We start from the raw sequence: 27205 nt of genomic DNA, 5'->3' as shown, positions 1-27205 counted from the left end.
GTGAGAGTATCTACCAAGAGGTGGGAGTAATGGAACGACACAAACACAGAGGCGGCGGCCATCATATACTATAGAGAGAAAGCTAAGCGCCGCGTAGAGAGAGATAGATAGACCACCGACCCAATCTGCTCCGCGTTACGCTATTTTTCGGACCTGGCCTAATCTACTTGTTATTATATCTATGGATAATACACACCAAAAGTATGTCAAAAGTACTAAATTCGTGACAACAAAAATGTCAATTAAGACGTCAAAAACTAATCATAATATCACCCACCATGTCTTCAATTTTAAGTTTAGGAGATGATGAATTCGAAATTTCGCATACATTTAGCAAACCTGGTGTTGTGCTTAAAACAAACAGAGTATATGAGAATATAAGAGGTAAAGTTTTTGTTTGTGTAGAGCCACAGACATCAACAATACTCTTCAACGATATGTTTCAAGATATGCCCTCAGAAGAAGCAAGCGCTATCACGGATCCACTAGTAACAGCAGACAAGGAAACATATTTCTCCAGAACACGTAATAATTTTGCAATAAATACCTCACACCATAAAAACGAAAAATGTACATCACACGTATTTGAAAATATGCATCTGGCAACCAAAACAAATCGTATCGTTACATTGGAAAAATCTATTGGAGAAGATGATTGTAAAGCTTCAGCTGTTCAACAGACGGTTCCCATTAAATCAACAGAGAAAGTTGTTGGGGACCCCAATAACATAACGTCTTGGACAATAACATATCCATTACCTTTATCAGAAAAAGCAGAACACACATCTACTTCTTGTTTTGCCAAAGGAACACTCGTAACAATTGATATGTCCAATAAAGCAGTTACAGCAGAAGAAGAGGTTAGTAATCAAGTGAGTGACACTGACAGTCTTACACTAATTAATCCTGAATGTGGAACTACCACGGATACATTTAGTGTAATTCATGAGGTTACAAGTGTTGAAAGGATTTCTGTTAAAGAACTAGAAATTATGACAGATGATATTGATACAGTAGATATACAGGTATAAGAATATACGGCAAAATCGAATAAATTTAATTATTAATTGAAAAGTTTGTTTTTTTTTTTAAAATATCTATATTTCGTTAAATCATTGTATGTAATCATTAGAAGATCTTTCTTAAGTTAAGACGATTCAGTCGTTTGCGGAGTAATAGCCACATAAAGCCTTAGAAAGTGCTTAACGGAAGGAAAGCATTTCAGGTTACCCCGAACGTTAAAGACCACCAAAGACAAGATGTATAAGCTTCAACAACAAGCATGCTTAATCATAACCGAAGCGATGTTGACAACCGCCTCCATGGAGATCATGCTTAACCCTATAACGATCGGATGGACAAGAGGTCATAGAGGCTGAACAAGAAGCATCAGGACGATATTATCATTAGATGGAACAAGAAATGACCGATGATGGAAAGTTCCAATCGCCTACATTTGAGATACAATGGCCGCGTTGCTCAGAGTCGGGAGAGATGTGGCAGTGATTCGTTGCATAGGGCTCAAGTTGCAACAAAAGATGAAATAGGTTTACTAGAATAATAACAAATAAAAATGCCAATGGCCATTAGTTGTCGAGGCATTAGCTAAATAAAAAAAAATAACAAAAAAGATAGATGGATAATAATTAACTGATGGTTTGACACTTACAACTCAAAGAAAACGAGAATACTGAATATACAGGGTAGCGAGAAAGTATGGAAACACGATAATTTCTCGGAAACCGCTTGAACGATTGTTATAAATTTTGGTGGGTAAGGGTACTCTAATATGGCCGATTTTATAGTGGTAATTACACTTTGTCAAATCTTTCGTTTTTCTGGAAATCTAATGCACTGTCTTATCTTAAATGGAACACCCTGTATATTTTATGCGTTTTGAAGTCCTTAAGAAATACTGATTGTTTTTTTTTTTGTTATGTTCCCTATACCTAAATGCCATAATTTGGGAGTTATTGCTACATTTATATAAAAAAAAAATTTTAACAAATTTACAAATTTATTTTTTTGGACCGGGTAGATATTATTTTAGGTTCTTTGGGTCATTGGGAACAAAAAAGGTCTTTTTTAATTTTTCTCATAAGTTTTTTAATCGTTTCCGAGTTATAAACAATTTAAAACTGAAAAAAATCGAAAAATGACGATTTTCTGGGTTCAAAAATATAAGTAAAAAATACTATTTTTGAAACTATGAAGTGCCTAAATTCAAGTTCAAACCTTATTTTATCAGAGCCGATAAGTGATTTGGCCTTATTTCATTCTAAAACATTATTTTTTAGTTGTTAATGCTGCCCGATAGCCCGTCCTCTCATATGAGCTTTATTAACAATTAAAAAAAACAATGTTTTAGAATAAAATATGCCAAAAATTCTTATAGGGATCTGATAGAAAAAGGTTGGAGCTTGAATTTAGGTACTTCGTAATTTTAAAAAAATTTTTACTGGCGTTTTTGAACCTTGAAAATCGTCGTTTTTCGATTTTTTTCAGTTTTAAATTGTTTATAACTCGGAAACGCTTAACTTCTGAGGAAAATTACAAAAGACCTTTTTTGTTCCCAATGATCCATAAAACCTAAAATAATGTCTACCTGGGCAAAAAATTGATTTTTATAAATTGTTAAATTTTTTTTTTTAATAAAAATGTAGCGATAACTCGAAATTATGGCATTTAAGTATAAGGAACATAACATGATAAATAATCAGTATTTCTTAATAACTTCAAAACGCAAAAAATATACAGGGTGTTCCGTTTAAAATAAGAAAGTTCATTAGATTTTCAGAAAAACGGAATATTTGACAACAATGTAATTACCACTATAATATTTAATAATAATATCACTATAATAATTTATAAAAATCGTTCGACCGGTTTCCAAGAAATCACCGTGTTTCCATACTTTCTCGCTACCCTGTATACAACAAAAAAATGGGCGCCATTAAATTTTGACCAATTAAATTTACAAATGAACAATTAACGAAAGAAACATATAAACAACAGAAAAATTAGCAAAACTGCTACAACAAACATAACGAGACACAAATAATAGTCTTGAGCTGTAAATAGAATATAAATAAAATACGATATCATACATTAACAAAATATTTATTTATATTTATATGTATAATCCACAAGGAAAAGAAAGAATTTTTCCTCTAGCTGGCTGTATACCATCGACCACAAAAATTTAATGAAAAATCATTTGTAAAAGGTATAAAAATGTTTTTATTAAAATCCCTTTAAGGGCTACATCACAGAACGTTTCGATTTTTCAACAAAATCATCATCAGTTTAGAACTGGTTAATCACAAACTGAGCTACTTAAAATGTTAAGCGTCTATAGTTGATTTTTTAACTAAAAGGAGTAAACTAAAAGGACAGATTCACACCCAAAAAAGTTACTAGAAAAGTCACCAAATTCATCTTCTTTTTTCGTTGATCATATCACCTTTTGATGATAATCCATACATATTATAAATTATACTAACACATCGCTAAAGAATTCTAAAAACAAGTGTTTTTATATAAAAGTAGACTAAGGGCCGGTTGTTCGAACGCTAATCAATAATGATCACTATCAAATATTTAATTACTGTCACCAACTGTCAATGTCAACTTTTATTGGGTTGCTGAAAACATAATTGATTATAATTATGAGATTAGTTAATCAATTAACATAACAATTATTAACATAATTGATTAAGTAATTTCATAATTGTAATCAATAATTATGATTTGACTGACGTTAAGAGTTGGTGACAGTAATTAAATATTTGATAATGATCATTGTTGATTAGCGTTCGAACAACCGGCCCTAAAAATCTAAAAATTAAACGAATAATGCAGAAAATACAAAAAATCGCCGATATACTTAATTAACCTATAAAATGACAGAAGTGCCAAAATTTCATAAATGTCGTTAGTGTCAAAATTTAATAACAGTGGAGTAAACTTGCCTGCGGTTGGACCAATTAAAAACAAGCATTACGGCGCGGTAAATTTGAATTCCTCTTGGTTAAAAAACAAACAATAAAGCACACAAAGCACACACAAAGCACACATAAAGCGTTGTCTCTGATCAGAACATCAAAAGATTTTTCAACAGTAAAACAAAGTTATACAAATAGTTCTAGCATGAATCTACAAATGAAGTGCATACTGTAACCAAAAGTTACTCAAATCTAACTTCAGTATAATCCAATTGAAACTTTGATATTTAAATTACAAATCCCCGAGTAGAGCCTATTCGTAATTTATTTACCGTTGTGGTCGAAAACGCAATTTCTGCATAATTTTCACGAATAGGAGCTGCACAACGGAATTATAATTTAGATGGAATTTGAATTGCAATTGTGAATTTCTGAACTAACGTAGTATAGAGAGAAGTGGGTGTTCGAAATTATTATCGAACAGAAGATTATTATTGGCAGGATGAAAACGAAGTGAAAATAATTGTATAGAAAATGGAGTGCTGAAATATCTGGTTGGATTGTTCTATTGATCATTCTAAAATTATAATTGGATTTAATAGACCGAACTTTCGAAAAGCGATTTGTGTAATATTGCCCATATATTGGCATTTACCCAACAATGTACAGGGTTTCTCTTAAGAGATATTGCATTTGCAAACAGCTCACCTTCTTAGGACATAGGATCTCAAGTTAGGATATAGCACCAGATCCGTAGAAAATCCCTGCACCTCAGAATGCAAAAAGAGCAAAACGATTCGTAGGTTTTGCGAAGTCTATCTTTGTTCCACCGTCTTTCTTGATGCTGCACGGGCTTTAAAAGTCTAGCATGAAGGTTTAATATATAAATTGGAAAGTTTTTTTGCGCCAACAGTACTCACAACTTTTAAGCCGATGCCGCACTGCAGGATGCTAGATGGTGGCTTGGAGGGTGGATTTTAAAGGTGGATGGTGGAGGGTCGCTGCATCCTGGACGCAGTGAAAGAGTGAAATGAAGTCAGTCAGTATCCAACTGACTGCTGAGGAATCGTTTGTTTCATTTGGTTTGTTTTTTTAGCATATCGTCATATAAGAGGTAAAACTCACTCACTAAACTTTTCAGAAAGTGGAGAAAAATCGACTTAAAGGCAAAAGTTGTTTTTTAAATTCACCTGACTTGAATATTGGATTTTTTTAATGCAACTGCAAAGAATAAATAAAACAGATATTTAAGCCATGTTTCGTCACATAGTGGGTCTGCTGGATCCCAAATGGCCCTTCTTTTATACACAGCACTTACTACGCTTTCATCCATAGCGAGGCTACCCGGATGGATTATCAAACACGACTGATATGGGTGGATTAGACGCCTGGCGGACCACCGGGTGGGTAGATGGTAGTGGGAGGCCACTGCGGCTACCGTCGTTGTATTATTCGTGGTATAAGTAGCTGGATGGTCGCCAGGCGGATATCTACCATCCACCATCCTAGCAAACTTCCTGCACTGCGGCATCGGCCTTACAGTCGTACATAAATAAATGGCATTTTAAAAGGTACCAGGAAGATTGTTTTTAGGCTTAAAAGAAATTAGAACGGGTGTTCCACAAGGCAGTGTGATGAGTCTGGCTCTATACCTACTATACACGTGTGATATACCTGTACTGGAAGACAACACAGTTGCCATCTTTGCTGATAATACGGCAATCCAAGCAGTAGTAACGAGAAGTAAAGAGGCGACCAACAAGGTCCAAATAGCAGATAACCAAATACACAAATGGGCACAAAAATGGAGAATCGAGCTGTAGGTTGTTAATGTTAATTTTACCAACAAAAAAATACAAAATATACCAGATGTAATCAACAATAACCAACTACCATTTTGCAGACACTGCTAAGTATTTAGGTATAACATTAGATGCCAAACTACACTGAAAGGCGCACGTCAAGAAAAAAAGGAAAGAACTAAATATAAGGCATAAGAAAATGTATTGGCTAGTTGGAAGGAACTTCACTTTGTCGATCCATAATAAGTTAGGTACTACTTTACAAAATATTGAGACCTGTATGGACTTCCACTATGGGGGTGTGGTAGACCACCTATAATAATAATACTGAGAAACCTTGTACGTGCTCCTTGTTACGTTGTAAACAGTAACCTCCATAAAGACCTAGAAATGGAAACTGTAGATACAATCATCAACAAGATGGCAGGAAGTCACGAGCAACGACTCCATAGGCTCGAGAATATTGAGGCTCCTCGAGCATCTGGGCAAACCAGAAGATGAAGAGGACAAAGCCTTTTGAATTGGTTTGAGTGATAATGAAAAGCAGAGCATGGTGCTTGTGAGCGTGTATATGTTACAATAGTGTACTATTTTGTTAGTTTACGTAGATAGAACGTTATAAAATAAGCTCGTAATTTTATGGAACAATAGTAATTTAGGATAAATTGAAATTGCTCATTTATGACCAGATTGTAAGTGTAATAATCATCATCGTACTGATGAGTGATGATTATGAAGAAAAAAGAGGTCTTATTTTCACTACATACACTATAAAATGTATTTTTAGGATTGTAGATTATAAATCCTCGAGCTTTAGGACCTATTAAGATAAATACATAAATGGTAAGCAAAATGTGCAATAAAATTTTATTTCGAATGGGTTTCCTAACTATGATATGGGAAACTGAACTCGGAGTAGAATCGGACATCATGCCAAAGTGAAAATTTTGATATTGGTGTTTAATCTCCGTTCAGGAGATAGCATATCAGGAAGTATCCAATGGACTCCCAGCGTGATGGTGTCTGTGTCTACATACCTTCACATGTTTCTAAATTATGTTTCAATCAGTATATATCGCATCAGTTATTTTAATTGTACCATACGGGTCCACATTATGTTAGTTTCGAATTACATGATAATACCGCAGAGACCCACTGGTTTGTCGACACGAAACACCATGCGGGATGAAATTCCACAATTTTACACGTCCGTTCATTTCAATTATTTGGGGGCTAAATTTTACTTGGTAACTAATTTAATTGGGGTGAATATGTAACATGGAAGGACGCTAATTCTAGGGGTAGAGCTGAGCTGTGGAATGGACGTAACCTGGATGTGTTGCAAGGGTTTATCGTTGCTGATATTTTAGGCAAATTGTTTTAGATATTTTAATTAAATATGGTTCTTACATCCATGTACAAATAGTAGTCCAGGGCGCATCTGTTTTGAGATGGACGTTGAGAGGCGAGTCATATTTTTTTGCAGAAATTGCTTAGAATTAACTCATATAATAATAATTGAGTTATCCTCCCACTCAAAAAGGTCCAGAACATTGTTTAAAATAATCAGAATGTCAAAAAACGAAGGAAAAATTCGATTTCTTTCTTCGTTTTTTTGATTATAACTTTAAAAGTATTCACTTCCTAGAAAAGTTGCACTGACATAAAAGTTGCATAATTAAATTTCCTACAATATAGGATTGGTTAAAATTTTTAAAAATTGTCACCCTTGTTGCAAAATAGCAATAACTGCGAAAAAACCATAAAAAACAAACAAGTATTCGCATTTTACGTTTCTTAACCATTTATGCTACACTTAGGACTTTCATATTTTACCCAGAAAAACTTATTGATAAAATAAAACAATACTTTAAATTTCATTAAGATCGTTTCAAGAGATTTTGCAAAATAAATTTTGCAATCCAGCTTTCGCAAAAAAGTTCATTTTTTCAAAATGTTGCAGAACTGAAAATAAAGCAGATAGCAAGTTGATTTTTTTACATATAGAAGAATACTGTACCTTTCATTTGCAACTTGCAAAATTAAAATTCGTTAACTACCACGGCGTCAGGAATTTTTTTAAATAAACATTAATTTTTGGTGCTACGCGCAGGACAGCGGTGTTCGATTTACACAAGTTGATTTCCATCCAAATTTTTTCCAATCTTTATCTAATACATATATTATTTTCTTACTGTATATTTTGCTGTATTTTAATATTTTAATTCCACAAAAATCAAACTAAGTTGATTATTGTTTGTGAAATATTGTTTAAACAATTGCATATGTTTAAAAATAATAAACTTTTATTCTCTAAGATAAAATAAATATATGAACAAAGAAAGTTTTTGGCAAAAAGTGCTATTTCAAAGGACATAGGGTGGTGTGTTTTTTTGCAATAAACAAATTTATTTATTTATCTCGAAATGTATTAAAAATTAAAATTTATCAATCATTATCAAAGATCATTGGGATGCCCAATCAGGGCAAACGTATCCGCTGTCCTGCGCATAGCACCAAAAATTAATGATTATTTAAAAAAAATTCATGACGTCGTGGTAGTTAACCGATTTTAATTTTGCAAATTGCAAATGAAAGGTACTGTATTCTTCTATATGTAAAAAAAATTCAACTTACTTGTCTGCGTTATTTTCAGTCCTGTAACATTTTGAAAAAATAATTTTTTTTGCGAAAGCTGGATTGCAAAATTTGTTTTGCAAAATCTATTAAACCGATCTTAATGAAATTTACAGTATTGTTTTATTATATCATAAAGTTTTTTTAGGTGAAATATGAAGGTTCTAAGTAGGCGTGAAATATGAAGGCGAATACTTGTTTTTTTATGGTTTTTTCGCAATTATTGCTATCTTGCAACAAGGGTGACAATTTTTAAAAATTTTAACTAATCCTATATTGTAGGAAATTTAATTACGCAACTTTTATGTCAGTACAACTTTTCTCGGAAATAAATACCTTTAAAGTTATAATCAAAAATCGAAGAAAAAAATCGAATTTTTCCTTCATTTTTTGACATTTTGATTATTTAAACAATGTTCCGGACTTTTTTGAGTGGGAGGATAACTCAAATATTATTATATGAGTTATTTTCAAGCAATTTCAGAATATTATAATGTATACTTCCATAAATAAATATTTAAAAAAATATTTGCCCGTCCTAGGTGTTGCATTTTTTGCAATTTTATCAGTATATTTCTCCTTTCTTGTTTTAATGTTTCCTGGATATTGCAGTTTATGTATTTTACAAACGCCTCCTAGATTATTCTCTTACTGATTTCGTATACGATTTGATATCAGATTATGCATTGTAAACAGTGGAAAAATCAACATTTTATTGTGAGAATATATTTATGTATTAATGCATTGCTTCAACATCAGCTTTAAAAGCTCTTAAGCCACGATAATATCAGTTTGTTACAAATAGTTCTATTATCATATTATTTAATCGCTTGGTTTCTTTTGTTCGCTAGAAAAATAACATAAATGTCATCAGATAACGACTTGGTATATATTAATATCAGATAAATATATTCTTTTGTTGCTTAATGTAGTTTGTATTAGTTTTTAACTCACTGATTTCTGTTGTAATGCAGGTCCATGGTCAACTTACCTGAAAAAAAAGAGTAGATAAATCAACTGAATAAAAATTTTGTTGATTTTGTTGTGATTATTATCACTATGGTATTTGCAGTTTTATATTTTTATACATTTATACATAATTGGCCTAGGCGAAACTAGATGGCAGTGGCGGCTCGTGGCCTTGGAGACAGGGTCGGCAAGGTTTTTTTGTCTCCTCATATAGGTATACCATCAAACTAAAAGGCTTAAATCATCATAGGAGACTTTGTTGTTTTTTGCTTTTTTTTTATTTGATGTACTTGAATTCTCTCTTGTTTCATGGTGTTTCGACAATACGTGTTGATTCTTTTGAGACAAGGTAAATCCCGTTTATTTGAGGCAGAAATTGGTGGTAATAAGAAAATTGATAAACAGTTTGTTGTAATGAATTGCAGTACTTACTACATATAATTATACATACATATTGTGTAACTTATCCCACTTTCTGAAAATATTTGGACCAGCATAATTTTTAAGTACCTAACTTGTAATAATACATATCTTGGAAATTCTTTGGCGAAGGTAACTTTTAAATTTTAAATCGAAGAGGTCAAAAATTTGCAAATCTTCAAAATTCGAAAAACGAGTATCTATTTGCATATAATAGTAGGTATCCAAAATTTCAAGATATACTTACTCGTTTTTCAAGATATGCATCATGTCGTTGTCTTTTTTGGGGTGGTTCGGAAATATCAAGCGAATGCAAAACGTCACTGCGTATATATTGGAAACTACTATCATTACGAAAATCTCTGAGATTTTGCACCAGCTTTCGTATTCTATTTTTGGAATAAATAATGTCAGTTGACTGATTTTGAACAACAAAGAATATCTTGGGCAAACTCTGTCTTAAAAATATTTAAAAGATTATTAAAAGAGTAATTATTATTTAATAAAGTTCTCAAACCGATTGCTTCACGGATCGATGTATCGCCACTTTCAAAATCATCGCCTTAGATAATAAAATCAAAAATTTCCAAAAGCTGTTCACGAAAGTGTGCTACAGATACTAAAACTATAAGAGATAATCTGCTTAGATAAAACTAACCGAGATTTAAAATTTCATCGCGTCTGACAAACTGTTCGCTTTTTTTTCGAAACAAATTTGTTCTAAAGCAGTAATCCGTTTAGGTGAGCTAAACTGGCAAGAAAAGACGATATTCTTTATTTTTTACACGTATCATGTAAAACTAAATTCATTATATGCGCATAATAGTGAGTAAATAAAGCTTGTGATGCAATAGTTTTAACTTTTGCCTGGAGACTATTCAATTCACCACTCATCACATCAACGCCGTCATAAGATTGCCCCAGTTTGCCCTACCAATTTATTTTTGATATCAAAAAATTTGAATCTGTTCTTTAAAACACCAAAAATATATTCTGCCTTATTGCTTTTACTCACATCTCTAAAAGCTAAAAACCTCTCATAAATATTACCACGTAACGCGTATCGAACAACAATAATTGATAATTGTGAATGACATGATAATCAGAAGTTTCATCTACTTTCAGTGGAAAGCAAATGGTTTTCTAAATCTCAGATTCAACAACGTTATTCAAAATGTAACTATTTGATTCTATGTATTAGTTCATTCTGTATTACGAATACACTTCGAATCAGAAAGTAAATAGGTATTTCTAAAACAATTTTATTAATTATCTATAATTACTTTGATTTTTAACAAATGCTTCGATCCATCATGTCCACTAAATGATAATTCCTGACAACTTCAAAAAATTACAATATCAATTAAACGACGTAAAACGGCGTGATTATTTTTGACAATTTCTGCCGATGCATGCTTCCAAATGAAACACCGACCGGCAGACCGAAATGTGCCGTACTTGCCACTTAACCTGCCATGCCGTATCTGCTATTGCCCACGGAGAGAAGTAATGTTCGCTTGCTCATCGACTTGTTATTTCGTTGAGTTTTACGTGTAAATTGTCAAGCTACGGATGAATTAGGGACGGCTAGCCAAAAAGTCAGATGCATGGCTCGGATCATTCATTTTTTGAGAAGTCTGTTATGCGCAGGGATCACTTAACGCTCGGATTGATCAAATTCTTTTAAAAACCATGAATAAAATTTAGTCTGTATTATTTGATAGATTTTTTTTTATTTCACAGATATAAATATTTAAAAATCCATATCTATAAATGTGTGGGTCGGCACTGCCGACCCTGCCGACCCTGACCGGCCGCCACTGCTAGATGGTCCTGAACGCCATAGGATAAACTAGTTTGGCCTAGACCAAACTAGTTTGTCCTAATAGCGATGGAATAAACTAGTTTAGCCTAGGCCAATCTAGATTATCCTGATATTAATACAGGATAAACTAGTACGGCATAGTATAAACATTATAATATACCTACAAAACCAAAATAAATAGACAAACTGAATAAAATACTCTGGTAATTGGAAAATAATAATTTTTATTATAACGATAATGATTCGACGTTAAACCTAATGGACAATTGGTAATGTAAATGTAAACAATCATATTAGAAAAAGTAATCATCGTCTTTTTTATAAAAACAAAACTTAGGTATACATCAATTATAAAAATTATGATTTATTTTTCCGTGGAGTTCTTTGGTGACACTTAAGATTGCGGAGTATCTTTGCGTTCTTTCGCTTGCATCTGTTTTTGGAACAGTTTTTGTTGCAGCTGCCATTGACTCTCATAGCTGCAACCCTTTTTTAGAGCCTTAGTTTGTATCTACTTTCTCTTATAAAAGATGGTAAATGTCGAATTCTGATCTGAAAAAAATTATCAAATGCAGCTGCAACAAAAAGTGTTCCACCACAGATGCAAGTTCAAGAAGGCAATGATACTTCGAAATTCTAGGTGTCACTAAAGCACCCTATAGAAAAATAAATAATATTTTTTATAACTGAGGTATAGGTAATAATTATTGCTTTTATAAAAAACACTGATTATTTTTTTATAATAATTATGATCTTATAATATAGAAAAAAATGATTATTTTCCAATTAAAGAGTATTTTATTCAGTTTAAATATCTATTTATTTTAGTTGGTCAGCCCAATACGTAAATATGTTTGATTCAAATTGAGAGTGTCACCAGATGTCCCCACAATTTCTGTCAGGGTCGCAACGTCAAAATGCATAGACACCAAGTTGGATACGATCCTATTCATAACACCCCAACTCGCATACATATTAAAATATATATATATATATATATATATATATATATATATATATATATATATATATATATATATATATATATATATATATATATATATATATGTATATATATTTGTACAAATATTATCGACCGTACTGTGTTAAATAGTAATGTTTGAATAACGGCAATTCGGTCAGTTGAAAGAAAACTCTATTTGTTTTAAGTCTCAATATTTCGTCACTATTTGGTGACTTCTTCAGGAGAAAACTGCAAATTTATTAATATTAGACATGGACAAACTTAAATATTTCGATACTTACAACTATAAGAGTAAAAATTTAAATTTCTTTAACATTATTTTGAAAATTGATTTAGAAAATGACAGATTTTATTTTGACTTATTGGGGAGTTATGGTAACTGTAATATATTTTATATTAATAGAATGTTATCTGATATATACAATTTTTAGTGAATAGGTCAAAGTAAAAAAGGAAATTATACATTTACGAAATTTTAAGGTGGAAAGGTAATAGTAGAAAACTAAGAAAGGACCTAGAGTAAGTTAAATTGATTTATAAAATGTAATTGATGGTACTTCATGAGTTAGTGTAAGACTGGTATTTAGAAATTTAAATAAAATTGAGTAAAAATAAATAAATAAAATTTGTCCATGTCTAATATTAATAAATTTGCAGTTTTCTCCTGAAGAAGTCACCAAATAGTGACGAAATATTGAGACTTAAAACAAATAGAGTTTTCTTTCAACTGACCGAATTGCCGTTATTCAAACATTACTATATATATATATATATATATATATATATATATATATATATATATATACATAGAAGAGTATATTTAGAAATTGAATTAATGATGTCATGCTACTATACATTATATAATATAATAGCATGACATCATTAATTCAATTTCTAAATATATTCTTCCATATATTTATTTTCCTTAATATGTATGCGAGTTGGGGTGTTATGAATAGGATCGTATCCAACTTGGTGTCTATGCGTTTTGACGTTGCGACCCTGACAGAAATTGTGGGGACATCTGGTGACTGTCTCAATTTGAATCAAACAAATTTTCCTATTGGGCTGACAAACTATCCCTATATAAACAATACTATAATGTTTATATTAGGCAGTACTAGTTTGTCCTAGAGTGTCCATATAAATATCAGGATAAACTAGTGTGGCCTAGGCTAAACTAGTTTGTCCTGAAGTCGGGTTTTGGCGCTAACATATCCACTCTCTTCACTTCTTAAGGGGCTATCCTAGTGTAAAAGTACGAAATTCATATACTTTTTTGGGAATTTCTAAAATAAAAAGTACTATACCAATTGTTTTGAAAATTTGCAAGAGCATTTTATTATGAAAATAAGACATTTAAAACAATTTTCTTAAAAAAATACTAGCACCGTGAAAATAAAAGCATAGCTCCACTGCTGCAGTGATTGGGACTAATAGAGATCCTGAAACATAAAATTTCAAAGTTATTGTTGAAATATAAGTTATTTTTTATAGCATCAACTAGGGGTTTTTTATCGGATAAAAAATGTCAATTTGGCGGTTTTTGAAACTAAAAATGTTTTAGCTAATTTAAAAAAAAAATTTCAGCATTTCGTCATTTTTCCAAATTTTAATATTTTTCAAAAATCCTAGTTGATGGTATAAGAAATAATTTATATTTCAATAATCACTGTGAAATTTTAGGTTTCAGGATCTCTATTAGTCCCAATCACTGCAGCAGTGGAGCTGTTTTTATTTTCACGGTGCCAGTAGATGGCGCATAAATCGTTTAATTTTCAATATTTTGTTATGAAAATTGTTTTACATATATACTTATTTTTATTATAAATGCTCATGCAAATTTTCAAAGCAATTGGTGCAGTACTTTTTATTTTAGAAATTTCCAAAAAAGTATATGATTTTGGTACTATTACACTAGCATAGCCCCTTAAAATAATAACTTTGTGCTGACTTTTCAATTTGCTTAATAATTTTCCAGTCTGCGTAATTCGGATTTTGTGAATCATAATTATTTTGCCCTCATTAGAGACCCTGTCAGAAAAGTTTGGCAGTTTTCATTAATTTTGTTTGAAAATTGCCGGAAGTTGAAGCCGGGTTAAAATATTCCATCATCAGGAAAGTTAAAAAAGAAGAATCACAGGAGGTCATTAGCGGGTTTAAATTATGGTTATTTTTGAAGAAAGACGTCGGGGATGTTGGTTAATATAGTGATCGATCTACAAAATGTTTAAGATGGTAAAGAGCTAAAGAGGAGATAAGTCAGAAATTGTGAAATGCGAAAAAAGATAAAAATATGGCTCTGGTATAATCTATAACATGTCAAACTTGGGGACAAAAATAAATTGAAAATTGAAATGAGAACCCCTACTTTTTATTGCGGATTTGGATTCCACATAAAAAATAAGGAACTTTTATTAAAAACATCTTTTTTGACTTGTTGATAGATGGCGCTATAATCAGAAAGACGCAGAAAAACAAATACAGATCAGAAGTCTGCAAACTAATTTTTATGGTGTTCAATGTTGTGGACGAATTTTTTGTTGAATCCGAATCTTCAATAAGAAATGGGGGTTTCTATTTAAAATCTCAAAGTTACCCATTTCCCGGCCTAGGGGTTGGATTTGGTGTCATTCGATAGATTTTTGAAAAATATTGAACACGTAATTTTTGGTTTTTCATTTAATAGTGTATTTCTCGAAATACATATTAAACTGTTTGCTCACAACCGTTGACTTTTTACAAATTTAAATTAATTTGATTTTAAATAACTTCCATCCATACATTTTATCTTACATTGAACCACCACAATCAAGAACTCTTGACAGTCTCTCAATTTTATATAGCGAGGATGTGGAAAACCTTTTAACTTGGTTACAATTTGTCAGAATCAAGTGTTGGACCTGACACCAATTTTTCAGGCAAATGATCTGTAAAATATTCGGAAATTTTGCTAACAAGAATTGGCACCCCGTAACTTTACTAATTATTAAGAAAAATATGAAACCGCTTTAATAAACGTTTTAATGATGAACTTACTGAACAATCCTTCTATTAATAAAGCGTTAATAACCTCAAACGGCTGATCAATTAAAAAAACTTGGCACAGATCACTCTGTCGGAAAAAGGTCAGTAAAATATATTTAGAATTTGTGAGTTTACAAGTGTTCATCCATGTCGTGTTTTAATTGATACTGAATCCTTAGAAGTAGTTTAATCTTCTTTGGAGACTACGACAAAATACAAACTTTTATCGTTGCGTTTATGGTCGCCAGAAATCGTTTTTCGTTATTGGCATCCAAGATATTTACACATTTTCATACGGAAGTTAAATATATACAAATACAGGGAGAAATTCTATGATAAACGTTGAACTCATTTATATCCGCGAGAAAATTTTTGACTGAGAGGATCACGACAAAATAACTCCTGCAACACTGATATTAGTGCAGCCACTGAAGGTGGATATGAACTATTACCTCCGATTTCGTTGAACCTCCATCGATTTGCATGAAATATGGTGAGTGGTTAGAGGATATCTCAAGGAATAAAGGTGACATAGTGCCAACTTGCGGTTTTACCCTACCCCTTCTCGAGGTTGAAAATTATCAACTTTGTTATATAAACTTTGAGGTAAAATTTGTTATATAAAGTTCTTAAAATAAATCAAAACTTTTTGAGTTATTCAAGATCAAAAATTTTAATTTTTCGTGAAAAAATACATGTTTTTAACCGATTTTTTCATCAGTAACTCAAAAACTATAAATTTTTACAAAAAAGTAGTTATTACCAAAATTGAAGCCATTAAAAAATTAAATAAACTTCTTACTAGAAAAACCTATTAATGTTAACTAAAAGTGAGTTATAGGTCATTGAATGTATATTTTTTTCCGCGAGTACCCAAATCTAAGTATTCAAGCTAAGGGGTCATATACGTTTCTCGAGCTTAAAAAGTAGTCTAAATGTAATGATAAATTGTACGAAAACTATTGGGTTAATTGATTTCATTTTTTGTTAATTTTAAAGGTGGACATAAAACATATGTTAAAAGTTAAAAAATAATTAAAAACATAGCGGCTGCATCCAGTGGCGTAGAATGTGTTTTTTCTTTTCAGGTCAAACGGTGGGCATGATAACTGCTTAACCGTTCGTCCGATTAACTTCATTTTTGGCATACATATTCTAAATTAGATTCACTATCGTGTGACGAGAGCTTTTTTGATTAAATTTAACCATTTTCGAATAGCAATAAAAAAATAGACTATTTTTTGGTGAGAATTACGACTTTTTTTTTAAATTTCGACCATTTCCGTAATCTTTTTTTTTTTCTTAAATTCCTCTCGTCACACGAGAACTATTACTCTAAAAAATGATAACAAATAAACAATTTTTGTTTCAGATAAATATTACGAGCTGAATCATGCCCACCGTTTGGTCTGAAAAAAAACACGTTCTACTCCACTGGACACAGTCGCCATGTTTTTAATTATTTTTTAACTTTTAACATTATGTTTTATGCTCCTTAAAGTCCACCTTTAAAATTAAAAAAAAAATTAAATCAATTAGCCCAATAGTTTTCGTACAATTTATCATTACATTTAGACTACTTTTTAAGCTCGAGAAACGTATATGACCCCATATATTATAAAATTATAAATATATTTTTATATTTTATATTTTTATATAATTATAAAAATAATTATAAATAGAAACGTATATTATAACGGGAAAATGATGCATTTTATAACATAAACTTAATAAGCATTTGTCAAAGTACTTAGAAATATCTATCAAATGAGCCCCCGAACAAGTTAATAGCATTAATATTAAACAATATCCTGCCAACATCACAGATCACAAACAGAAATCTTATCTATACGTAAACATACGATGGGAACAAATAAAGGTTCTTCTCAGAACCAACTGACTAGAGATCTCGGACCGTGTATCCGAGTCTGTCACCTTAACATCGAGGGCATAAGCCAGGCAAAATGCCAAGTGTTGCAAAAAATCCTACACGATAACGACATTGACCTGGTTGCCATACAAGAGACCCATACTGAAGACAAAGTCCAGCTTGATTTAAGGGGAAAGATACCTGGGCCCTGATTCTAAATCAAATTTCGACCAAAAACAAGTCGCTTTCAATATGGCGACTGTCGAAATTATTTGACACGGAGATGAATGAATGGCCAAAAGCGAGGTTAGGTTTAGTTTAGATGTGTTTTGTTTATTTCTTGCAAGGAAAACTAAATCAAAAGGTATTATAATATAGCTGGGTTTAATTGAAATTTGCTTGTTTTGAGGAATTAGATAGAATAGTATTAAATTAGAAATATAATAATTGAGAATGTCCACAACATGAATCATCAACTCAATGAAAGATGTGAGGTAATAATCTGGGAAAATTAGTAAAAAACAAGGAAAATTAATTACCAGCTATTTTATTGCTGGACATGCTGAAATCAAATCTTAAGATTTCCTATATTAGTAATATAGCTGTGCAAAGTCCACAGAAAGTGTGCTATTTTGTTTATAAACAAATTAGCACTCCGAAATCTTTTTTTTTATTATTGCTCTATAACTCCGAAAATTTTAACTTTAAACCAAAACACTCACATAAAAATTGACAGTAATTTAATTCCGCACATTGATAATTTATTCCAATTTCCTTCGACGGAAATTTTCTTCGGAAAATTCGGGTTTTCCAAACAAAATCTTTAATTTTCAACTAAAATTTGAGGGAAGTAATTATTTATCAATAATTAAATAATTTGGTGACAGTGACATAAATCTTTTTTGTTATGAGTGTCTTGAAGATATGAAAATTTGTATGTACAAAGAGGACCGGAATTAAAAGGTATCTAATGGTTCAAAGATTAAAATCCTGTTGTTTATAACTCTGTCGCAAATGCCGGTCAAATTTGACCGGTTATACCTGGAATCACTCCTCGCAATTCAATTTGTTTTTCTTCGAAAAGGACACAGAAGCCGTGCTCTTTTCAACAGCGTTAACTTAATTTAATTTAATCTAATATTTTCTGAGGGGTTCTATTTGTTTATAAGCCAAAAAATTGTTTCTTTATAACATTCCTGAGACCGCTCAAATGGTCCAATTTCAATCCTGTAAGGTACGTTGAATAGGTATAGTGCTTTTTTATATGAAAATCATAGTTATTCTGGTGTATCATAATCTTTCTGGTTATTATTTCGACCGAAATTTTTTAATTAACATTTTAATTATTGTTAAACTATTGGTTAGATTGTCGCCGATCTCCTGATATACAGAGAGGGGCTAAATTATGGAATAAATTCATTTTCTCTAAAATGGACGATTTTAGAGAAAAATCCCGAAACAGGTCGATTTTTATTTTTAAATTAAATTTCTTGGCATATATTTCAAACTAGTGACGTCATCCATCCGAGCGTGATGACGTAATTATTTTTTTAAATAGGAATATGGGTTCGTGTTGTAGCTCATTTACAAAGGCGTTCAATGCTCTATTCAGTATTATAAACATTAATATCATTATTTATACAGGGAGGCCAAAAAAAATTTTGAATTAAATTAATTGACGCAAGAAGAATGTAATTTATTTAACTCAAAATACATTCTATTGCTGTCAAAAAATAGAAAAAAATGTTTATTTTGCAAATAAACATTGCTTTTAGCTTAAATTAAAAGTTCAAACTGCCAATAGGTAGGAGGGAGGCTGTTTGTGATTTAATTTAAGCGAAAAGAAATGTTTATTTGTGAAATAAACCTTTTTTTCTATTTTCTGACAGCAGTACAATGTATTTTGACTTAAATAAATTACATACATTCTTCTTTTTGCGCCAATTAATTTAATTCAAAATTTTTTTTGGCAACCCTGTATAAATACCTAATGATATTAATGTTTATATTACTGAATAGAGAATTAAACGCCCTTTCAAATGACCTACCACACGACCCCTATTCCCATTACCAAAATTATCGATTACGTCATCATGCTCAGATGGATGACGTCACTAGTATGAAATATATGCCAAAAAATTGTAATTTAAAAATAAAAATCGACCTCTTTCGGGATTTTGCTCCAAAATCGTCCGTTTTAAAGAAATGAATTTATTCCATAATTTAGCCCCTCTGTATAATCTACTATAATAAATTTTTCATGTCTTCAATTATTTAATTATTGATAAATAATTAGGTACTTCCCTAAAATTTTAATTGAAAATGGCAGATTTTTTGGGAAAACTCGGATTTTCTGAGTAAAATTTTTGTTGAAGGAAATCGGAAAAAAAATAACTTTGTGCAGAACTAAATTACGGTGAATTTTTATTTGAGTGTTTTTGGCTCAAAGGAAAAGTTATAGGAGTTACAGACCACTAATTGAAAAAAAAAAAAGAAGATTTAGGAGTGCTAATTTGTTTATAAATAAAATAACACACTTTCTGCGGACTTGTCATACCCCATATTACTAATATATGCAATCTTAAGATTCGATTTTAGCAATAAAATAGCTGGTAAATAATTTTTCCCAAAAATGGTATTTTTTCGATAATTTTCCCAGACTATCAACAAAATCCAAGAAACCGAAGCGCCAACCCAAATTCTGAGCAGTCTCAACATGATAAGGTTAATATCCCCAAGAATCGCTATACTCTCCGGCTGTCATGGCGGTGTCGAAATGAAATTGCGACTGTCGAAATGAATTAGAATCAGGCCCCTGGCTACGATTTACTGGGAGCCACCTATGATAAACATTACGGCGTCGCAACCTACATTCGCTGCAATATAGAAAATGGTTTCCTACTTTCTGCTTCCAATGAAAATAATATACATGAAGTAGTCACCAAGATTGGAGATATTACCGTAGTTAACATATACAAACCTCCAGCCACTACATGGAACCCAGAAGCGCTAAAGACTCATCCACATCCTACTATATACATCGGCGACTTCAACAGCCACCACGAAATGTGGAAGTACACCACGAATGATGAAAATGGGGAGGCACTAGTAGAATGGTCCGAAGAGCAAAACACATACCTAGTTTTTGATGCCAAAGACAGAGGAACATTTAAATCAGCTGCATGGAGAAAAGAATATAACCCAGACCTATGTTTTGTCTCAAAAGATACCAATGACAGACCACTAACAACTGCGAGAAGTGTCCTTGCAGACTTCCCACATACTCAACATCGTCCGGTGCTTATCACCATCGGAATATCAATTCCAATAATTAGATCATATCCTCGACCCAGGTGGAATCTTAGAAAAGCAAACTGGAAGAAATTCTCTGAACAACTAGACCGGACCTTGAGCTGGGTCCCTCCAACCAGCAAACATTATGAGAGGTTTGTGGGCGCAGTAATAAGCACTGCCAAGAAAACCATCCCTAGGGGGTATCGCAAAGAATATGTGCCTGGATGGACTGAAACATGTGAAGACTTATACACGAAGTTTCTCGAAAGTGGTGACCGAGAAATAGCCGATGAGCTTTTACACAACATCGATACAGCTAGACGCCAAAAATGGATAAAGACTGTCGAAAACCTTGACTTCAAAAAATCAAGCCGGCAGGCATGGTCCTTGTTGCGGAAAATTGGAGGAGCTAACCAGCTGGAATCCAGAGAGTCTAAAATGTCTCCTAACAAGGTTGCCTCCCATATAGTATCTCTATCCAGAGCTCCACGAGATCGAACACATACTACCAACGTGAAAAGAGACTTAAGGGCATTAAAACAAATGAACAGAACGAACTCCGAATATTCAGCAAGAATACTTATTTCTGAAATCACACATGCGCTGAAAGAAATGAAATCAGGTAAAGCACCTGGGTTTGATGGTATCCATCCAGAGTTCTTGATACACAGTGGTGCATACACGAAACAGTGGCTTGCAATGTTCTTTAATGATATACTTCAGTCAGGTAACATTCCTTTCTCACTTAAGCGAACAAAGATAATTGCAATTCCGAAACCGGGCAAATCAAACGATAAGCCAGAAAACTACCGCCCCATAGCTCTACTCAGCATGGTATATAAACTATTAGAAAAGCTTCTCCTCAACAGAATTAGTCACAGGATACTAGAAAATGTCCCCATTGAACAAGCTGGCTTCCGCCCTCATCGAAGCTGTACGGACCAAGTGCTGTCATTAACAACTTTTATAGAAGCTAGTTTTCAAAAGAAACAAAAGACAGCAACAGTATTTATAGATCTAACAGCAGCATATGATACTGTTTGGAGACAGGGATTAATATATAAACTGGCCCGCATTATCCCCTGCAGAAAGATAATTAACCTCATTGACAACATGCTGACCAACAGAGCCTTCCAGGTTATAATGGGAAAGGAGACGAGTAGACAGATGAAACTTAACAATGGTCTTCCACGGGGTTCTGTCCTTGCCCCTTTACTTTTCAGCCTCTATATTGCTGACATGCCTGAAACCGAATCTCGGAAGTTTGGATATGCTGACGACTGGACCCTTGCAACAAGCCACCAATCTTTAGAAACTACAGAAATCACTCTCACGAATGACTTATCCATCCTCAGCGAATACCTTAAGAAATGGAGACTACAGCCAAGTACTACAAAAACTGAAGTATCAGCTTTTCATCTAAACAACAAGTTGGCAAACAGAGAATTGCGAGTGTATTTTAATAACAAGCTGTTAAAACACAATAAATACCCGAAATACCTTGGGGTTACTCTAGACAGAACGCTCACATTCAGAGAACACCTGACGAAAACAGCAGCAAAATTGAAAACACGCAACAATATAATACAGAAACTCTGCGGCACTACATGGGGGTCCACAGCATCAACATTAAGATCCTCTGCTCTTGGCCTGATATATCCGGTGGCAGAATACTGTGCTCCAGTGTGGCTAAATAGCAGGCATACCCACCTGGTCGACACCCAACTAAACCGTACTATGCATATGATAACAGGCACAATTAAGCCCACCCCTACAATGTGGCTACCTACCCTTAGTAATATAGCACCACCCAACCTACGCCGCGAACATGCATTGGTTAAAGAATATAACAAAATAATGGACAGTCGCCAGCTTCTAGTCCACAACGACATCCCCGATATTCTTGGAAACCGTCTCCGATCCAGGTTACCCCCTCTACAATCTGCTCAAGCGCTGCAGCAATCCAACTTTGACTTAAATACCCGATGGAGAGAAGATTGGGAAAGTAGGACAGATCCGCATTACCATAGTCTACCGGACATCATAGGGAAACCTGGCGAATTTGAACGTCCCCGTAAGATTTGGGCAGCCCTAAATCGAATTCGAACAAACTGTGGAAGATGCGCCGACTCCCTCCACAGATGGGGTAAACTCCCCTCGCCTTCTTGTGACTGCGGCGCTGCAAGACAGACGATCAGTCACATTGTTCAGGACTGCCCACGCAGAGCATACACAGGCGACCCTATAGACTTTGTAATGGCAACCGAAGGGTCAATCGAATATATAAAAAAATTGGACATCTGTTTGTGATGCATTGTATAATGCATAAATCTAACTATATTCTGTGATATACTTAAGCCATACGCTAAATAAATAAATTATGCTACAATTTTTTTTCAAAATTTATCTTTTAAGAATTTTTCCAAAAAATGTTATTGTTTTTTGTAAATAACTCCGTTAATTTTTCCGATAAACCCCCTACTTTTTTAAAAATAAAAGGTTAAATGGCCCCGGTTACATGGTTCTCACAGCAAAATTTAAGCTTTAAACGTTTCTATCTCGGTTATTTTTTACCCTAAGAAATAGCAAAGAAGGTGAAATATTTGATACGGAAAAACTAAAATTTGGTTATTCATTTTTTACGTATATTGAGTATTTCTGGAGTTATTATCAAAAGAATATGAAAATTACCATAATTTTGAAAATTCTGATTTTTTTAAATTATGTTTTTTTTTCAAAATTATGCATTCTAAACCGGTCAACATTGTTGAAATCATTACATATGCTAATATAAAGATATTCTTGTACGGATTACTATTAATTTGAATTTTTGTGGAAATGGCGTATGTTTTATTTTTCACTTTTTCCTAAAAAATTCGAAAGGGTTCTTATTTTCATCATAACTTACTTAATTTTGATGCTATTAACTTCTAGATTCTAGAGCTCATTTGATGGGTATTCCGAAGTACTTTGACAAGTCTTTAGCAGGTACATTTTATAAAATGCATAGTTTTCCCGTTATTTAAGCTTGAATACTTAGATCTGAGTACTCGTTGAAAAAAATTTACATTCAATTGCCCATACCTCACTTTGAATTAACATTAGTTTAGTTCTTCAAGTGAGTTCTTTAATAATTAAGAGAATATTTCTCATTGTCAACTGTTGCTCTTAACATTAAGTTTTTAATAATCCGATATATAATTAATTCGTTTTTGTTTTAAGTTTGAAAGAATTTTCCTTTGATATAACTCAATTTTTCCTTGGGGGCTTATTGAATATTCCATCCGTAGTTTCCTGTGAGTTTATATTCGCCACAAGTCCTTTTCAAAACTGATTTCCTTTGAATTTACATCACATCCGCAATATTAATTATTCATAAGGTTATTGCGCTATTTGGCTGTGGTGTGACTCTTCTCTAAACTTTTATGGGGCCAATATCGTTTTGGGATTGTTCCGAAACTGTTTCCTTGTAGAATTTTAGTTTTTCTCGAAAATACTGAATGGAATAAATCACAACTTATAATATAAAGCAAAAATCTCAATATAATCAATAAGGCAATAGAGAATAATACAGTCAACTTGACATGTTTTGCTAAAACATCAGTTTCGCTAATAACAGCAGAAGCTGAAAAATGATTGTAACTTATTCACTTACGCCTGTATTACCTTTTTTTAGATTGGTTAATTTAAAATGTCTTTTGTCTTTTAATTGTAGTGCCTATCCGTTTTGGATGCTGGCGACCATCATGGCAATCTGTAGTTTGCACACTGCTGCTCTGAAAATATTTGTGGGTGTTGTGTTGAAACACGTACGTCAGATTTTTCGGCCAGGAAATCCTTCGACTTCCTGGTCCCCTTTGCCTTCTACTTTTCCCTGAAAAATTAGTTGCAGCAGTCCATACCTTTCACTGTTTCTCATGATGTGACTAAGGTATTCGATTTTGTTTGTATTTATTTTGATTAACAGCTCTTTTTCTTTTTGCATTCTGATTTTTTTATTTCTGCACTGCTGCAGTATCAGTTAATGAACTAACTTTATACCAGTAAGAGATTATTTTTGAACATTTTCTGGAATTTCTGCAAAAGATTAACAATACAATCGCCATTCATCGTAAATATTTTGTATTATGTCCCAATTATTGACATAATTCCCACAGGCATCCGTATAAAATTATGTTTTTTTGCTACACTGTCTGGTACACGCGAATAATGGCCGACGATATGCGCAGTAATAGTGCGTGAACATAGTACGCCTTTATAGTGTGTCACTGCTGTTGGGTTTTCTATGCTGTGATCGTAGTAACCTGATTTTTAAGGGCACCTATATTGATAAATCATGACATTTGAATAGCTTAGCCTTTTTGAAATGCAGATCTTGCTTTCTCTATCCTACATTTGATTTGTAGGAAATGGTCTCAATTTTTCAAATGGTTCATACTGATTCGTCCAATTGCTGTTCCTTTTTAGAGATCATCATACACTTTGTTTTCTTAATGCTTAGTGAAAGTCCATATCTCTAACTTACTTCTGTGTCAGAACTGTCAGTGAATACCACCGTGTCGTCTGCATGCCTTATGTTATTGATACGTTCTCCGTTAATTCGAATTCCGGCTTCAACATCATATATACTGCTTCTTGAAAGATTTCCTCGGAGTATATGTTGAACAAAAGTAGTGATAGTATACAATACATCCTTGTCAGGCCCCACGTTTGATTTTGATGTAGTCGGATTCTTCTGACTCTGTTCGGATAGACGATATTTGATTCCAGTAAGGAATGCTAATAATTCTTAGATCACAGGTGTTTATTCCAATATTTGTTAATATCTGCATCAGCTTGCCGTGCTTTACTGGTAATATTTTTATCGAACGCTTTATAGTAATCTTGAAATAGCACTTGTATACCTACTAAAGAGAGACTACCTCGTACCCACTGCATTCCGAAATTAAAACTGTGAGGCTAATTTTTTCTTCGCACAGTAATATATCCTTTGGTGTTTCAATTTTTATAAATAACTTTATGGCTCATCAAGTTGATGATCCGGAAATGACTGCAGGATACGGATTTTGTGTTCTTTTGTACCTAAAGCAATAAACGTCGACTTCAGCCATGTTTTTGGTATTACTCCGTTAAATATTATGTGATTAAACATTTTTATTAGACGTTGAGTACCGTCGGTGTTAAATGTTCAGCTTATGAGTCCGGCATAATGTATTGTCAGGTTCAGGAGCTTTGCTATCTTTTAGTTGTGATATTGGTTTTTCCACTTCATCTGATGTGATTGGTAAGTGGTCATTAGATATACAGTTATGAGCGCGCTAATAACCGGCAAAATAGCGCAAAAGATAGAAAATATAATACATTGCGAAACAAAAAGAGATGAAACTAGTGGAGATGGAAATGATCGTTATAATCGTATAAATTAACATTACATTACATAGTTTCCCACCTTTAGACGTATCAGAGGAGTATGACAACTGTCACTGTGACAATAGAATTTTATAAAATATTCCTGTCACAGACGTCTAAAGGTGGGAAACTATGTAATGTAATGTTAGTTTTTACGTTTATAACGATCATTTCCACCTCCACTAGGGTCTCGGTGAATTCGTAACTATTTTAATCCACCATCCTAATTACAGGCCAATTGGTAACTCTGGCCCTCAAGTAATTTTTCGGTAACCAATCAACTACCAGTGAATTCGTAACTAGATAAAGGTATAATCTTTTAGACTTGAAATAAACATATGGAAAATCTCTTTGTTTTTAAATTATCAGATGGATTTAAATAATCTATCATTGCTAAACATCTAAATATTGAATTTACAATTACTTGATAAAACCAAGCTCGTGTAGAGCTATACTTGATGGAAATAATATTTATGTTAATGAAACACTATAATATTGTTTCAATTATTTTATTAAGATATTTCAATTTTTGCTATTTTTTATAGGTACATAATATAATACAAATATAATGTTTTTAAGCAAACCAAGAAACATTCGGTTTAGATTTAAGGTATTAGATTTAATCAAGGGTTTCGAATTCACCTGAAGAAAGTTTCGAGTTGGCAGGTCAGGTAATAGAAAAGTTACGAATTGGCCGGTGTACATTTTGATTTGAAAATTTTTGTCATTAAAAGTTACGAGTTGGCGCTTGTCCCTCCACTAGTTTCATCTCCTTTTGTTTCGCAACGTATTATGTTTTCCATCTTTTGCGCTATTTTGCCGGTTATTAGCGCGCTCATCACTGTATAGGATGGATGTTGGTCGGATGCATTATCATTAAAGAGTCGTTGTTTGTACTCGTATTAGTCCATACGCAAATTTCTTGATTTTTATATGTCTAACTACAGTAGTTAAAAGAGTCTAAAAATGTCTAAGAAACATCTGAAGAAATGGAAATAAAGAGAGGAGTCAGGCAAGGCTGCA

At 32.7% G+C, this 27205-nt stretch overlaps 1 protein-coding gene across 1 annotated transcript in view; it reads right to left on the bottom strand.

Annotated features, from left to right (window-relative positions):
* The window catches only part of LOC126884707 (RNA binding protein fox-1 homolog 3), a 519785-nt gene that overhangs the window by 258165 nt on the left and 234415 nt on the right, over positions 1-27205 (bottom strand). The window lies entirely within an intron of this gene.

The sequence above is a fragment of the Diabrotica virgifera genome, chromosome 5 (assembly GCF_917563875.1).
Source record: "Diabrotica virgifera virgifera chromosome 5, PGI_DIABVI_V3a".
Lineage (NCBI taxonomy): Eukaryota > Metazoa > Arthropoda > Insecta > Coleoptera > Chrysomelidae > Diabrotica > Diabrotica virgifera.
The sequence above is the reverse complement of the archived record's forward strand: the minus strand, read 5'-3'. Positions and strand labels throughout refer to the sequence as shown.